The sequence below is a fragment of the Lycium barbarum genome, chromosome 3, assembly GCF_019175385.1.
Source record: "Lycium barbarum isolate Lr01 chromosome 3, ASM1917538v2, whole genome shotgun sequence".
In the NCBI taxonomy this organism is placed as follows: Eukaryota; Viridiplantae; Streptophyta; class Magnoliopsida; order Solanales; family Solanaceae; genus Lycium; species Lycium barbarum.
Genome location: NC_083339.1, coordinates 16,616,379 through 16,629,689, shown reverse-complemented (window position 1 = coordinate 16,629,689; position 13,311 = coordinate 16,616,379). Strand labels below are relative to the sequence as shown.

The 13,311-nt window shown below is 39.6% G+C and overlaps 1 pseudogene; it reads right to left on the bottom strand.

The window, feature by feature from the left end:
* Nucleotides 1-1,719: 1,719 nt before the first annotated feature.
* LOC132630550 (probable glutathione S-transferase) lies at nt 1,720-7,988 on the bottom strand (annotated as a pseudogene).
* Nucleotides 7,989-13,311: the final 5,323 nt, after the last annotated feature.

The window sequence follows — 13,311 nt, the reverse complement described above, 5'->3', positions numbered from 1 at the left end:
AGTGATGAAGATTATGTGAAAAAGACGAATCAACTTTTGTCAAGAAAATCCAGGCCAAAAGAGGAGATTTGTTAGGGTTTTGCCCTGATTTTCTTATCATATTTGGAGTTTACCTTTTCTTGAAGGAAGGGCAAAGAGTTTACCATAATTGATTTTACTTTTTCCAAAAGATATATAAATCTTCCATATTTGAGTAACCCTTTTCTTGGAGGAAAAGTTTTGGACATCTATAAATTGAAGACTTCCTTCCCACAACTAGCAAACAAACAATAGCATCCACAATGTAGTCATTACAAAAGTTTCGTTTAGGGGGAGATAATTTTCTCAATAGGTTTTATGTTTTTTTGTATTAGTTTTTCATATGTAGGTCAATTGACCAAAAATCCCATATCAATATTATGCCTTTTTATTATATACTCTTAGTTGTCTAATTTATCGCTGTTCAAGGTTTGCAATTGTAAGCTTTCGCATGACGCCCTGTTATTTCGATCCCAACAGTAGTGGGTGGGGGCTAGTGCAGGGGATTGGTAAGAAACAATTTCTCATTTTTTTTATAAAAGTAAAATAAAATATATGAGATAGAAAATTTGGGAGGGGGTTGGGTGGAGCGGTGGGGTGGGTGGTGGTGTGGGGTAGAGGTGGGTGAAGATGAAGTGCGTTCGAGGGTGATGATTTGGTTGGAAGTGAGCGGTGGAGTGTGGGTGGTGGGGTGGGGGTGGGGTGAAGAGTGTGTGTGTGGTGTGGCCGGGGGGGGATAAAATACTAAATTAATATAATACTATTTTAATAAAATATTATTAGAAAAATTATATAGCGGTTGGTGGCAGTGATAGATGTTGTATTAAGATGTGAATACTGAGTAATTAAACAATTTATTTTTCCTCAACCTGAATATACTAAATTTGCCTTTATTTAAAATTAATACTAAATATAAAATTTAATAAAATACTAAATTAATATAATACTATTTTAATAAAATATTATTAGAAAAATTATATAGCGGTTGGTGGCAGTGATAGCTAACGATGGCGGTTGTGGGTGTCGAGTGGGAATGGAATTGGTTAATGGTGATGTCGTGGGTAGTAATTAGTGGTGATGGTGGCTAGCGGTAGTTAGTGGCGACGGCTAATATTTGTTGTGGGTGATAATGATAGCTAATGATGGGGGTTGGCGATATATTGTAGTGACAAATGGTGGTGATTGTCGGTAGTGATTGACGTTTGTTGTGATAAAGGTGATTGGTGGTGATGATTGTAAATGGTGGGTAGTGATGGTGATGGTTGATTGTAGTGATTGACAGTGGTGGTGGTTGTGGTTTGAGGATGGTGGAGCCGGTGATGGATGGTGATAGTTGATAGGCAGAGGTGGCAATTGATAATGGTGGGTGATGGCGGTAGCGAGAATGAAGAACTTGGTGAACTACAATTTTTGTAAAAATAAAATAAAATGAATAGACATCTTAATGATATTAAAAATTTATTACATATTTTATTCATGCAGTTCTATTCAGACCTAGCAGGTGATTGAACCCAAAAACGGACTTAATAATTGACATGAATAATTAAGATTGAAATCTTTCTACATGCAAACAAATGAAAACTAAAATCCTATTCCCTGACTAGTTATTTTATTGAAAAAACGAATTCAAAATTTAGAGTATGTAAATTCTAAAAGAGTGTAATATTATAATACATAAATATTTTGATTTTTGTTCTTATGTAAACATTATTAAAGCCGATACTAATGATTCAGTTGAATCCACACAAACTCTATCTAAATTCACTTCTAATTTAAAACCACACGTAATCTTGAAACTTCAAAGATGACTGCAGTTAATATATTCATTTGGCAATAGATGCAGAAGCTTGAAAGCGACCTTTGAAATAGGCAAGCAACTCATTTCATGGAGGTAAATATTTCTTGTTTCCGCTGCAGTTAATATATTCATCTCTCCAAGCACAAAAATTTGGGAATTTTTCTCTTGACACCAAAAAAACTTCAGTTGCTTCTGATGGATTATGTAAATATTAGTTAGAATATTTTGTAGTATGCTATTTTAGGTTAGAATATTTTGTATATTTTGTAATCTCCTATTTTAGGTCAGAATATTTTGTATATTAACCAATTCAAGGAATGAAAGGAGACACGGAAAATATTTCCTACATGGTATCAGATTAGGGTTTCTCTCTTCTTCCTCCTTCCGCTACGCCCTAGTCCCTCTTTCTTCTTCCTCTTTCCGTCACTTTTTTATTTTTTCCGCCATGGCCGACGCAACTACCACTTCGGCTAAGCCCTCGTTCCACCCGGCCCTCGCGGTCTCCAATATCAAGAATCACATCTCTGTTACTCTTGAGATGGAGAATTCACAATACGGAACATGGGCCGAGCTTTTCAAGATTCATGCTCGTTCTCAGAAGGTCCTTCATCACATCATTCCTCCACCCACAGGTAAGGAGAAGCCGGCTCCCAAAACTGATGAGGAAGTCGAATTATGGACGACCATTGACGCAACCGTGCTTCAATGGATTTATTCGACAATTTCAAATGATCTGTTAAACACCATCATTGAACCAGACGCTACTGCCATGGACGCTTGGGTTCGCTTGCGTGATATATTCCAAGATCATCAAAACTCTCGTGCGGTGACTCTTGAACAAGAATTCACGACTACTCGTATGGAGGATTTTCCCAATGCCTCCGCCTATTGTCAACGTCTAAAGAGCCTTGCGGATCAACTGAAAAACGTCGGGGCTCCCGTGACGAATAGTTGCCTTGTCCCTCAACTGGTTTCGGGTCTCACTGAAGCGTACAAAGGGGTTGGGACACAAATTTGTCAGGCTAAGCCTCTCCCCCCATTCACAGAGGCTCGGTCTTCCCTTATTTTGGAAGAACGTGAACTTGCGGCAATGGTGTCTCACGGGTCTGTTTTGGCTATGGTAGCCGCGGTCGACGACGCGGCACTGCCCTCTGAAAACACAAGCTCACGCCGAGGGAAAACCAAAAATTCCCACCGCCAAAATTCTGGGACTGGCCGAAAAAATGGTTCTGGCTGCGGGAAAAACACTGGAAGCAGCGGCGGACGTGGTGGTCCAGGCCGTAGCAGTGGCGGTCTGCAGCCAGCGGGCTACTCTTCCCAGCAGTGGCCTGTCGGACAGTTTGGCCACTGACAGTGGGTACCGCAGCCTCGCTAGGCTGCTACTCCTCCCCCTTGCCCGTACCCGACAACGTTTTAGGCTCGTCCCCCGCCTGGCCCGCCATGGCAGCAGGGTATATTGGGCCCTCCTCCAACGCAGCAGCTCTACACGGCAACTGTGGCCCCGCATGGGTCGTATGTTCCAACCGACATCGAGTCCGCAATGCACACCGTGACCTTGAACCCGCCCGATCAAAATTAGTACATGGATACCGGGGCCACTTCTCATATGACATCCTCGGACGGTAATCTCTCGTCTTATTTTAATTTGAGCAATCAAAATAATGGTATTATTGTGGGAAATGGTCATTCGATTCCAATTCGTGGTTGTGGTCATACTAGTTTGCCTCCCCCAAACCCCCCTTTATCCTTGCGGAATGTCTTACATGCTCCTAAACTCATTAAGAATTTAATTTCAGTACGGAAGTTTACTACTGATAATTCTGTGGCTGTTGAATTTGATCCATATGGGTTTTTTGTGAAGGATTTTCAAACAGGGATGGCACTAATGCGGTGTGATAGTCGGGGAGATCTTTATCCAATCACCACCATCAAATATCCAACCACCACTCCATCAACCTTTGCGGCGTTGTCCTCTCCTTTTTGGCATGATCGTTTGGGTCATCCAGAAAATTCTATTTTAGATTATCTTAGGCTTAATAAAAGCATTGAATGTAATAAATCTAGTCATTCTAGTATTTGTCGTTCTTGCGTTCTTGGTAAACACATTAAGTTGTCGTTTGATTCTTCTATTTCTGAAACTTTGATGCCATTTGATATTATTCATAGTGATTTGTGGAGCTCTCCCGTGTTAAGTTCATTGGGTCATCGATATTATGTTCTTTTTTTGGATGATTTTTTGAAGTTTTTATGGAGTTTTCCTTTGGCTAAGAAATCCGACGTCTATGCGAAATTCTTAGGTTTAAAAACCCACATTCATACCCAATTTGAACGTCATATTAAAAATGTCCAATGTGATAATGAGAGGGAATATGATAATGGTCAATTCGGGAAATTTTGTGAGTCTAATAGGATGTCATTTCGTCTTTCTTGTCCACATACGTCATCATAAAATGGGAAAGCCGAAAGAAAAATTCGTTCTATCAATAATATCACTCGGACTCTCCTTGCACATGCTTCTCTTCCCCCTTAGTTTTGGCATCACGCCTTACAAATGGCAACATATCTTCTTAATATTTTACCAAGTAAATTATTAGGTCATGTTTCTCCTCTTCAAGTGCTATACCAAAGAAAGCCATCTTACTTTCATCTTCGGGTTTTGGGGTGTTTATGCTATCCCCTCTTTCCTTCTATGACTATCCACAAATTGCAAGCCCGGTCTACACCGTGTGTATTTTTGGGGTATCCTACGAATCATAGAGGGTATAAGTGTTATGATTTATCATCCCACAAAATCATTATTTCTCGCCACGTGATTTTTGATGAGACTATTTTCCCATTTTATAATTTACATTCTCCCACTTCAACTACTTATGATTTTTTGGATGATGGGATTTCCCCATTTTGGTTGCATCATATGGCTTCTGATCCGGATAGTCGGCCCAGCACACCCCACGCTGCACCCGTGACCCAGTCGACTACCCCCCCCCCCCCCCCACCGTGGCTCATACTACCACCTCCCCTCCGTCGGCAGCGCCTCCGCCAGCCGCCTCCCCTGCCGCACCTACCCCTCTCCCCTCTGCCTTGGGCCAACAGCCCTCGGCTCCATCTCCCACACTCACACAAACATCACCCCAGCCGCCCCAATCTACCAATCCGCCCCGAATGGTGACCCGGAGTCAAAATGGTATTTTTAAGCCAAAACGTACATTTAACTTGAATACCACGGTTACGAAATCCCCTCTCCATCGTAACCCTGTGACCGCCCTTCGTGACCCGAATTGGAAAATGGCTATGGATGATGAATTTGATGCTCTTATTAAAAATAAGACGTGGGAGTTGGTGCCCCGTCCACCTAATGTGAATGTTATTCGTTCTATGTGGATTTTCACTCATAAAGAAAAGTCTAATGGTGATTTTGAGAGGCATAAAGCCCGTCTTGTAAGTGATGGAAAGACTCGACAGGTTGGCATTGATTGTGGTGAGACTTTCAGTCCGGTGGTCAAGCCGGATACGATCCGTACCGTTCTCAGTCTTTCGTTATCAAAGAAGTGGTCTATTCATCAGCTAGATGTCAAGAATGTTTGCTTACACTGTGAGCTCAAGGAAACGGTGTATATGCATCAACCTCTGGGTTTCAGAGATCCCACTCATCCGGATTATGTATGTTTACTCCGTACGTCCTTATATGGACTTAAGCAGGCCCCGAGGGCATGGTACAAGCGTTTTGCAGATTATGTCTCTTCTCTTGGTTTTTCAAACAGCAGATCTGACAATTCTTTGTTCATATACAAAAAGGGGTCCGATATGGCATACATTTTACTTTATGTTGATGATATTATTCTTACTGCTTCCTCAGATTCTCTCCGATGCTCTATTATGGCTCTCCTTGCCTCGGAATTTGCTATGAAGGATCTGGGTCCTTTGAATTATTTCCTTGGCATTCATGTCACTCACCATAAGGATGGCCTGTTTCTGTCGCTACGCAAGTATGCCGAAGAAATCATTGATCAAGCTGGGATGTCTTCTTGTAAGGCTGCTTCTACTCCGGTTGATACCAAACTGAAGGTGAGCAGCACATTGGGTGCTCCATATGATGACCCGACTCACTATCGCAGTCTCGCAGGTGTACTTCAGTATCTTACTTTCACGAGGCCGGATATCTCTTATGTTGTTCAACAGGTATGCTTACACATGCTCTTAAGCGTATCATCTGTTACATTCAGGGTACACTTGATTATTTTTTGCATCTTTATCCATCCTCAGTTACTGACCTCCTTTCCTACACTGATGCGGATTGGGGGGGGCTGCCCTGACACACGTCGGTCAACGTCTGGTTATTGTGTCTTCCTTCGAGATAACTTGATATCGTGGTCTTCGAAACGCCAACCTACCCTCTCTCGTTCGAGTGCTGAGGCGGAGTATAGAGGGGTTGCTAATGTTGTCTCTGAGTCATGCTGGCTTCGCAATCTTCTGTTGGAATTGCATTGTCCTATTCATAAGGCTACGATGGTGTATTGTGACAATGTGAGTGTCATTTATCTTTCAGGAAATCCAATGCAACATCAGCGCACCAAGCACATTGAAATGGACATTCACTTTGTTCGTGAGAAGGTTGCGCGAGAGCAGGTTCGTGTCCTTCATGTTCCATCCCGTTATCAGATTGCTGATATTTTCACCAAGGGACTACCACAAGTCTTATTTGAAGATTTTCGGGACAGTCTCAGCGTTCGTAAACCTCCCGTTTCGACTGCGGGAGTGTGATAGATTATGTAAATATTAGTTAGAATATTTTGTAGTCTGCTATTTTAGGTTAGAATATTTTGTATATTTTGTAATCTCCTATTTAGGTCAGAATATTTTGTATATTAACCAATTCAAAGAATGAAAGGAGACACGGAAAATATTTCCTACAGCTTCTTCAAGAACTCCCATCCAAAGACCAAAAAGTTTGCTGCAATATCAGCAAACCCAAAATTGTCACCCACAAAGAACTTTTTATCCTTGAGCTCATTATCAAGAATTTTCAGCATCTCACAAAGTTTTAGCTTTGTCTGACTCGTGAAAGAAACTTCTCCCCACAGCTGACCCCTGAAATTTTTGAACACTTAATACTTAAGTTTCAAGAAAAAATTTACTCAAATTTGCGGATAGGAGTCTACAACAGCAGCAATAAACTTCAATTCTAAGCGAGCAATGGTGGATTTAGAAATTCACCTTTATGGATTCAGATTTGTAATTCTACCATCTCTATCAAATTTACTGGGTTCATATATATATATATATATATATATATATATATATAATGTATATTTTAACACATACAATAATTTAAGCCAAAATCTACGTAAATAAATCCGTAGCTTATTCATTGGATACCCCCTATAAGTGTGTTGGAGTCGATTATATGAAATTTCACGGATTATGTGCTTTATTTGAGCTTATCTTAGTTCTACGTTATATAAAATAATACTCAGTACTCTCGTTGTCCCAATTTATGTGCCATACTTGACTACTCGAAGCTTAAGATTAAAAGGAAAGAAATACTTTTAAAATTTATGGCCTAAAATATATCATAGACATTTCTGTTGTTATAAATAATCTCATTAAGAATAAAATGAAAAGTTTAAAGTTTAATTGTTTTAAAAAAATAAAAAGCATCATCATGGAACAAACTAAAAAATAAAGAATGTCACAAATTGGGACAAAGGAAGTATTGGAAACTCGCTATACTATCTACTGGCATATAAATCTATTACGTGATTAAAAGACTCATACAAAGCATATGTGACCTAAAATAAACGTACTGAAATGGCTAGAACTTATTTCAAACGAATTGCAATATATAGCATAAAAAATAAAATACCTTATCTTCAAAAAACTTAACCCAAAAACGAGCCTATTGCTTGGTCATAAGGATTTTTAGGCAAGATTGAAGGGCCTTCAAATGTCTCATCAATATATTCAACAATTACCATAGACTCACAGATAGCCTTGCCATTGTGAATGAGAACAGGGATTTTCTTATGAACTGGATTGGATTCAAGAAGTAGAGTGCTCTTATTTTGTAGATCTTCTTCTATAAATTCAAATTTCACGCCCTTAACCTTTAAAGCCCACTCAACTTTGTGACAAAAGGGCTATGCCAAAGACCAAACAACTTCACTTCTGCCATCTCACAACTTTGGTTCTACTATGTTTTTTGTTTTAATATCTTGGTTCTGATCTCTTGAATTCCCTACTTTGACAAGTCAATTTTTCTAGTTTAATGTCGAATCTTATTGACCGAAGACTTTTAATTTGACTAATCTTCAAGTAAGCGGCAGTGGTTGAAGGCCCCATTAATGTAGAATGAGTCCGCAACTTAAATGACCCACACTTTGGGCTTTTGAACAAAAATAACGGCCCAAAAAAAAAAAGAAACAATAGTATTTTTTTGGGTACAAAATTAGTGCGCAATAGGACTTAACTGTAATGGTCACCGTTAAGGCCTATTGCGCACTAATTTTGTACGCAATAGGGGTTTAATAAAGTGGCCTATCGTCTCTTCCCCACCATCGGTCCCCACTTGTTTTTAAACTATTTCTGCCATTAACACACAAAATCTAAGGTCCCATGTTCCAAAAGTGTCATTTTCGTGTTATTTTTTAACCCGAAAGCCAATATTCTCGGTATATGCAAGTCAATGAACAAGTTTTGAAGTTTGGATTTCGGAATAAAGCACCGTAGAACTCGATTTCAAAAACTCAAAACAACCTTTAATCTAGATATTTTATTATGAATTTTCTAATTACATTGTTAAATATATTATTGTCCTAAGCATGATTAGTGTTTAATAGTCGCGGATTTTGGGGGAAAAATTACGCAATTTTGTTTTTTGCGCAATAGGGGTTGTCCTTGCACTGCCCAGCCCCTTTTTTCATTTTTTAAATTTTTTTAATTTGTTAATTGTCTAATTAGTTAATTGTTAATTATTAGTTAATGATTTGTTAATTATTTATAAGAAAATATACTAATCTCCTAATAATATCTTTATTTGTTAATTATCTAATTGTTAATTTATTTATTTGTAAAATTGTTTAATCCATGTTAATTATTAATGTGCTAATTAGTTATCTAATTTTATGTGTTAATCTAATTTTATTTGCTAATTAGTTATCTAATTTTATGTGCTAATTAGTTATCTAATTTTATGTGTTAATGTGCTAATTAGTTATTAATTATCAATTGTTAATTAGAAATAGTCAGTCCTTAGTTTAGGATCGAACATCCTCAGTTTAGGATTAAAAATATTATTAATATAATATTAGTTAGTTAATTGTAGTTAGTATAATAATTAATTAACAATTACTAATTAGAAATTCAACATCCTTAGTTTAGGATTAAACATCATTAGTTTAGGATTAAAAATATCATTAATATAATATTAGTTAGTTAATTGTAGTTAGTATAATAATTAATTAACAATTATTAATTAGAAATAGTTAATCCTTAGTTTACGATTGAACATCCTTAGTTTAGGATTAAAAATATCATTAATATAATATTAGTTAGTTAATTGTAGTTAGTATAATAATTAATTATCAATTATTAATTAAAAATAGTTAATCCTTAGTTTAGGATTGAACATCCTTAGTTTAGGATTAAAAATATCATCAGTATAATATTAGTTAGTTAATTGTAGTTAGTATAATAATTAACTAACAATTATTAATTCGAAAATTTAGATAGTTAATATAATTTCCCGTTAAAGGATTACTTAGTAAGTATAAGTTTTCGATAAAGGATTACATAATTAATATTACATGTTAATGATTAATTAAAAAATATTAATACAGATATGACGCCTCCATGGATCCCAACCTTCATCCGGGGCCCTTCAATCCATCAGTACTTCATCTACAGGCTACTCATAGGTCCCAGCTATTATGGGATGAGGTGATAGATTCTAGTACGTTGTTCCGTCCTCGTATGGTGGAACATGCGTGAAATCTTTTAGGGGCTTGGCCCCCACATCCTCGTGTCTTAGATATACTTTATCGGGGCGGTATCTACCATTGCGTTGTTACTGCTCGGGTACAACATGATAGGGCTCTTGTGACGGTCATGGTTGAGCGATGGTGACCGGAGACCATCTCTGCACTGGCGAGGCCACTATCATGCTTCAGGATGTGGAGGTCATGTATGGACTACAGGTAGATGGATGCTCGTTATACATTGAGGAGCCTCAGCCGCCGTCATCGTATCGGGAGGAGTTGACTAGGCTCACTGATTATATGCCTCAGGAGGGTGAGATCTATGCACAGACTCTGATGTCGATGCTTGCCCTCTGTACTCACTTGCGCCTCTTAGACATCGAGCATCCTAGACGGCACACCTCAGGTGGATGTCGATTGTCGTGTCCGTCTGTACTTACTCATCATATTCGGGGGCATCCTGTTCCCGAACACATCGGGTTTCCATGTAAGCTTAAAGTATTTGTTATTTCTGAAGGATCTGGGCGAGTTGGGATATTATAGCTGGGGCGCTGCTGTTCTGGCATACCTATATCGAGCATTATATCTAGCGTCTATGGGCGATAAGAAGGTTGTCTCTGGATTTCACGCGCTCCTTCAGGTAATATATTTAAGTGTGTGTAAGTTTATTCTAAATATAGCTTTTTGAAACGACGACTAATAAAACATTTTTTTTATTGACCCTTTCAGATATGGGTGTGGTCTAGGATCAGGCCTTTTCAGTCCGTAGCTGCGCACCCTCAGCCTGACTTCATTGCTCAGGGCATGCCCTACGCGCGGAGATGGACGGGAGGCATAATCCGAGATGTGAATACGCACCACAGACTTCTTCCATTCAGGGATCAGCTAGATCGTATGACCGCGGACATGGTAATTTTTTTTTATTTTACATTATTATCTTTTTTTTTTACTATTTTTGTCTTTTATTGTTTACTAATTCATTTTTTTACAGTTTTTTATATGGAGGTCGTATGATCAGATTTTAGATCAGTTGCTGGCGTTTTTTATGGCTTGTGACCCTATGTGGAGGTCGCGGTGCCTGTTGATACACATGGATATCATTGAGGATCACACGCCCCACCGCGTCTTACGACAGTTCGGGCATGTACAAGATACCTGAGCCGCTTCTTTGGGAGCACGACCACTATACGCGGGACGAGCGTGCGACCGTCACTCCTGCATACCTGGCCTTTATGCAGGAGCAGATCCAACGTTGGTGGGGACGCTATCAGTGGTCGGATATACAACTCCGATCCTAGAGTACATAGAGTGGTACCGGCAGATCACACGCAGCTTGATTCGCTACCTCGAGACATGTCATCTAGATTGCCGAGGATACGGAGCACTCGTGGGATAGTATGAGGCGTTGGTAAGTTTACCCCACTTAAACTTAATTAATCATCTTATGTATTACGTTATAAATTTATTCAATCATTAATATTTGCAAACAAATGCAGCGACAGACCGTACAGACGATACGCTGGGCGGGCATGGACCATATGGATTCCCTGAGACAGCGGGATCTACAGCCCGGATCGTTGAGTTAGCCGATAGTGGTATGCGACAATCACAAGAGCTCGGACGTATCCATGAGCGTGTTCCAGAGATCCTGTATCAGGCAGCGGGTGGTCGTGGAGGCGGTGGTGATAGAAGTGGTGGTGGCAGAAGGGGGGTGTCAGAGGGAGTGGGGCCAGAGGGGTTGGTGGCCGAAGAGGTGGGGACAGAGGGGCTGGTGGCCGAGGTGGTAGCGGTAGGGGCCTCCGTCTAGTAAACGAGCCTGACGAGCATGCTACCGTTCCCGCTCCAGCCCTGCAGCATCCATCGACTTTAGAGCTCCCATCGACTTCAGAGTGCCCGTCGACTTCTTACCGACCGTCGACACCTCTATATACGCTGGCGCAGCTATATTCAAATCACATAGGGGCCTCCTCTAGTAGATGAGCTTGACGAGCAGCTATATTCAGATGACATAAGGGCCGAGGTGGTAGCGGTAGGGGCCGAGGTCTAGTAAATGAGCCTGACAAGCATGCTACCGTTCCCGCTCCAGCTCTGCAGCATCCGTCGACTTTAGAGCTCCCATCGACTTCAGAGTGCCCGTCGACTTCTTACCGACCGTCGACACCTCTATATATGCCGGCGCAGCTATATTCAGATCACATAGACTGGGGATCAGTAGAGGCATCAGTGTCTACTCAATCGCTAGTTCGTGATCCATAGGGTGAGCGGCCAGTTCGTGATTTATAGGGTGGCAAGGAGCTAGAGTACGACTACGCATTCATGGACTTCGACATGTTTCAGAGCCTGTTTAAAATAATTATTTTAACAAATTAAAATACTTATACTGATTATTATATAATTTTCCATTTCTTAGGATCCAACTCCAGCTCCGGCACCATCTATAGCTCTGGCTCCGGGGCCTTCTCAGGAGCCTGCTCGGGAGACCGTTGAGGAGCTAGCTCAGGAGCCCTCTCATCAGCCATCTCAGGAGCCCTATTAGGAGCTCGTTTAGCAGCCCGTCAACACACAGGTTTGATATTTTACCAAAATATAATGTATTAATTAAATCTAAATAAAATTAATACTAATTGTTTATATATTATTTCAGGTTCATCCTTCTGCGTCTGTGGACCTATCTCCTGATGAGATGGACCCGTCTCCTGATGCTGATGAGATTTTGACCGTACATAGCGGACGTAACCCCAAGAAGAAGCAAATTATGCTCAATGGTGCAAGGAAGGGAAGGGAGGATGATCATGACATAGAGCATCCTATTATTAAGAGGAAGAAGGGGGATGGAAATGATGGTGAGGGTGGTGGGGATCGCCTTAGGCCTAAGGTGACTCTAAAGGCTCCCCCATGTGGGACCCATTATAGATTGTGTATATGTAAATAAATTGTACATTTTATGTTAAGATTATATTTTTTTGGTCTTATTTGTTTAATGATAATAATTATCTTAGTCTTTATTATCGTTTATTAATAGCTCGTGCGACGTCCTAAATTAATTATAAAAAAAATCTTGACATATACGAAATAAAGTATTTCCTTGACTAAATAATAAAACGCTTAAATCGAAACCTTATAAAATAAAACACTTAAACCTAATGATAACAAGTTTCCAAACAAAACTTACTTCTAGGCACTTTGCAACCCCTAAAACGACGATCCAAACGTTTAGGTATACTTGATGTATTGAGCCTCCATTATTGTTCGCAGAAAAAGATATCAGGTTCTATATAAAATATTGATATTCCTGTAGGAAATATTTTCCGTGTCTCCTTTCATTCCTTGAATTGGTTAATATACAAAATATTCTGACCTAAAATAGGAGATTACAAAATATACAAAATATTCTAACCTAAAATAGCAGACTACAAAATATTCTAACTAATATTTACATAATCTATCACACCCCCGCAGTCGAAACGGGAGGTTTGCGAACGCTGAGACTGTCCCGAAAATCTTCAAATAAGACTTGTGGAA